Below are 5,128 nucleotides of genomic sequence, written 5' to 3'. Positions count from 1 at the left end.
AATATTATTTTTCCTTTTCTCTTCCTTCTTTTGTCCTTTGCCCCATCCCAGTTGTTCTTTCCTTTTGAGCAGTTTCTTTCCCTGTCACAATATCCACTGTACCTTTTGGATCTTATTTACTCTTCCAGTTTCTTACACTCGGGAGACAATATGATGTTTATACATGCGATTTATTTCACTTATGAGTATGGTCTCTAGTTGTACCCATTTATCCATAAAAGCCTCGAGTTTATCTTTCTTTGTAGCTGATTAGTACTTGATTGTATAAAAATACCATGTCTTTTTTATTCATTCTTCCGTTGACGGGCATTTGGGTTGTTTCTAAGATTTAGTTAAAACAAATTGCACTGCTATAAATATGGGTGCACATAGACCTCTGTGGTATGATGTTTTCAGTTCTTCTGGAAAAATACCCAGAGAGGGAATAACTAGGTCAAATGGGACCTCTAATCCTAGTTTTTGAGAGGTCTCCACACTAATTTCCACAGTGGTTATACCAGTCTGCACTCCTACCAACAATGAAAGTTTTCTTTTTCAACTAGGCAAAAGATGAGCAAAGAAATAACAGAACTGAGTCAATCTTGTGAACAAATGGACTTGGTAGATTTTTACAGAGTGTCCCACCCAACAATATAAGAATACACATTCTTCTCAGCAGCACACTGGACTTTCACTAAAATAGACAATACTAGTCCATAGAACATGCTTAAATAAATGCAAAGGAATTAAAATTATCCTGTGTATATTATCTGACCATAGTGCAATGAGAAATTAATGACAAAAGAAACTGCAAACAGTCCATAAGCACATGGAAATTAAGTAACACTCTCCTAAGCAACCAATTTTATCTAAGCAACCAGATAAAACTAAACAAGAAATTAAACTATGTCTACAATCAAAGGAAAATGCAAACACAACTTACTGGAACCTGTGGGATGAAATGAAAACAGTCCTAGGAGAGAAATTTATAGCAGTGAATTCTCACATCAGGAAAACAGAATGAATCCCCCCAAAATAACCTAATGCTACACCTTAATCTTCTAGAAAAAGAACAAATCAAGCCCAAAGCCCAAAGAAGGGAGGAAATTATAAAGAGTAAAGCAGAAATTTTCACAGTTGAGGTGAATAAAACAATACAAAGAAAGAATCGAAGAGTTGATTCTTTGAAAGAATAGCCCCTAGCCAACCTTAGCAAAACAAGGAAACAGAACACTGAAATTCATGCAATAAAGAATGAAAAGAGTGAAATCACTATAGACCCTGAGGTAATTCAAACTATCATCAACACCTACCTCAAAAATCTTTACTCTCATAGCATGGAAAACACAGATGAAATGGACAGATTCCAAGCTGAATGAAGATATGAAAATTCTGAATCACCCAATATCAGTTAATGAAACTGAAAATGAATTTAAAACTTGTCAACAAAGAAAAGCCTTGGTGCTGGTGAATTGACACCTAAATTCTACAAGAAATTTAGAGAAGATTTATTGCCAATATTCCTCAAACTCTTTAATGACATTGAAAGGAAGCCATTCGCCCTAACTCATTTCTGCAGACAACTATTACTGTGACACCAAGACCAGAGAAAGACCCAACCAAAAAAGAGAATTTCAGGCCCATCTGCCTAAATGAGCATAGATACAAAAATCCTCAATAAACTACTAGCACACAGAATATGTGTAGGTTATACAGAAATACTAAACCATTTTATAAAAGGAACTGAGCACTAGCAGAGTTTTGTATGTGCAAATCATCAAGAAGATTGTACACCATGACCAAGTGGGATTCATCCCACGAATGCAAGGATGGCTCAACATATGCAAATCAATAACACACTATATCAACAGAACCAAAGACAAAAATTACACAATCCTGTCAGTGGTATCTCTTTTTGTAAGGACATTAATTCTATCAAACTGAGCTCAACCTTTCATCTTTGTTTAACTGAACTCCTTCCTTAGAGGCCCTTCTCCAAATATAGCCACGCTGGGTTAAGATACACATTCTGGGAACACACAAACATTAAATCCATAATAAGGTATATACCCCAAAGAATTGAAAGATGGAAATTAAACAAAGACTTGACACTAATGCTCATAACATTAACCATGATATTCAGAAGGTAGAAACAACACAAATGTTCATGAACAGATAGAACAGGTGAGCAACATGTAGAACTGTTGGCCCTCTGCATCCCTGGGTTCCACGTCCAGGATTCAACCAGATGAGGAGAGAAAATATTCAGGAAAAAATTGTGTATGTATTGGACAGGTACAGACTATTTCATGTCATTATCTCCTTAACAACGAATACGGCATTGGGGTTGGGAGATAGCTCAGTGGTCTAAGTGCCCGCCTGACCAGCGCAAGGGCTGAAATTTGATCCCCTGTGATACCACATGCCATGCTAGGTTCACTATGAGTCTGAACTGCATAATGAGACCCTGTATCCAATAAATAAATAAATAACAAATATGGCACCTATTTGCATATCATTTCCATTTTATTGGATACTATAATAATTTAAAGATGATTTAGAGAATATGGCAGAATATGTGTAGGTTATACAGAAATACTAAACCATTTTATAAAAGGAACTGAGCACTAGCAGAGTTTTGTATGTGCATTGGGTTCTAGGAACCAACCTCCCTCAAATAGTATACAACTTTATAAATAACTATAATTCCAACATAAGCTTTCAACCATAAAAAAATCATGCAAAGTGAAATAAGCCATGCAGAAAAGGAGAAATTACTGTATGATTCCACTTGTGGGAGGTACCTAGAACATGCACATTCACTAGATTCTGAAGTGTGACAGGAGGTACCTGGTCAGGATAGAGGGACGAGAACTTACTGTTGACTATGTGCCGAGTTTGTGTCTGGCATGATGAGTACGTTTCGGAGCTGGAGGGTGGTCCTGGCAGCACAGCGTTTGGCACGTAGTCCATGCCACTGAATTGCACACTTAATGCAGCTAAATGGGAAATGTTACACTGAATAAACATAAAAAAGCAATACATTCATAACTATAAAATGTATCTAAATGAATACTGACTACCAAAGGAATATTAACATTATCTTCTGGGCTTTATGTCTTTAAGCTTTAATACAAGACTATAATAGTGTAAAATTCAGGTGAGATAAATGGAATTAAAAACCCTTGCACTAAGGAAATGGCAATACTATCAAGCAATATTAGATTTTATTATGTCCAGAATATTTATTATAGTCTCCATTACCACTAAAAGAATAGTAGAAGTGTCTATAATTTCAAAGATAATAGTGGAGGAAATGGAGTAAAAACTTTACTTAATTTTATAAGAAAAAATGAACTTGAAGTAGAACAAAAACAAACCACATGGTAAAGTGGTTATATGAATAATTATACTGAATATATAGATAAAATCATTCAATTAAAAGGTCAATTTAGCCAGCACCCAGACCCGACATGTGTCTGGGGCAGCCCAGGCCCACCAGACCCTCATTCCAGCCAGCACCCAGGCCCAATGTGTGAGTGGGGCCACCTGGGGCCCACTGGGTCCTCATTCTAGCCAGTGCCCAGACAGGCATGTGTATGAAACTTCCTCCATCAGACAGGCCTGGTGTGGAAACTGTGGCAGAACTCCCTGCAGAGAGGCTAGAGGCAAGACCCACCCAGCTGATCCAGGAGCAGAACATCTTGCCAGAGTGGCACAGTCGGTTCACTTCCAAGGGCTGCAGCAAGAAGAAGTGGAGAACAGCAGCCACACCCAAGCCACACCCACTTCGATGAGTTTGAACTTGGTACATCTGGACCTGGTGTTAAGGTAATAACTGTACCAAAGCTCTGCATCAAAGGTCAGAAGACAGTGCTATACAAAATGACAAAGACAAGGAGCAAAATGCATTCTCAGGCCCCAAAGACCACCCAGAACAAATGCCGGAGACAATAGCATAGAAGAAATTGGAAATCACATACCTGAAATCTCTGAAATAATAGCATCTGAAGTAAGAAACAACTGCAGAAAGGTATAGAGGAAATCAGATCAGAAATAATTTCTGAAGTAAAAAAAAGATATAATAACTATAATGAAAGAAGTACTAAGTGCTTCTAAAGAAGACACTGATAAAAATATAGAGGAAAATATAAAAATGATGGAATCCTTGAATGAGCAATATAGGAAAGAAATAGAATGCATGAAGCAGATGCAAAGTGATATACAGGAAATTAAAACCTCAATCACAAACTGGCAAAACTGTTTGAATGAAAGTGAAAATAGACCATGAAGATACTGTTGCAGCTAGTGAAGAGGTAAGAAAGGATCTCTTAAAAACAGGTAGGATGTAGGAAAAAATAATTCAACATTTGCAAGACAATGCAAAGATGAACAATGTAAGACTAATACGCATCAATGAGAAAGAGTCAATACAAATGATATAAAAAGAATATGGGCAGAAGTAATAGCAGAAAACTTCCCAAACATGGGGAAACAATCTGACATTCAGGTAACTGAAGCATATAGAATTCCAAATAACATCAACCCAATTAAAACCATACCCAGGCATATAATAATCAAGATCCCAGAAATTCAGCACAGGAATGATATACTGAAAGCTGCTAGAGAAAAGAAACAGATCATATTTAAAGGAAAGCCCATCAGAATAGCGACAGATTTCTCTTCACAAACAATGAAGTCAAGAAGAGCATGGAAGAAAGTACACAAGTCTTGCAAGAAAAAAATTCCAATCCTGACTGATATATCCTGCAAACTCTCTTTCAAGTTTAATGGAGAAGTGAAATACTTCCATGACAAAGAACAACTAAAGAATTTCATGACAACAAAGCCAACCCTACACAGACTACTAAAAGATATTCTAGAAAGAGACCAAAATGACTACAACTCCATGAATGAAAATTGAAAGCACCTACCAAATAGGGCAAACAATTAAACACAGAAGAAAAAGAGGTATGCAAGAGCAGTCTTTCAATTATTCTTTTGTATACAGCAGCAAAATATTTCCATCAGCATACTGTACAAATGGACTTCTCCTGCATCCTGTGGATCATGAATCTGTCTGGGTCTATAGCATGGACATCAAGGAAATAGCAGCAGCTCAGTCCCACAAGTGACACCTGGCCACCAG

The 5,128-nt window shown here is 37.1% G+C and overlaps 1 protein-coding gene across 1 annotated transcript in view; it reads left to right on the top strand.

Moving 5' to 3' along the window:
• Tbcel (tubulin folding cofactor E like) overlaps nucleotides 1–5,128 on the top strand; it is a 79,153-nt gene that overhangs the window by 274 nt on the left and 73,751 nt on the right. The window lies entirely within an intron of this gene.

The sequence above is a fragment of the Octodon degus genome, unplaced genomic scaffold (assembly GCF_000260255.1).
Source record: "Octodon degus isolate 3935 unplaced genomic scaffold, OctDeg1.0 scaffold00080, whole genome shotgun sequence".
Taxonomy (NCBI): domain Eukaryota; kingdom Metazoa; phylum Chordata; class Mammalia; order Rodentia; family Octodontidae; genus Octodon; species Octodon degus.
This window is presented reverse-complemented; position numbering and strand designations above follow the sequence as displayed.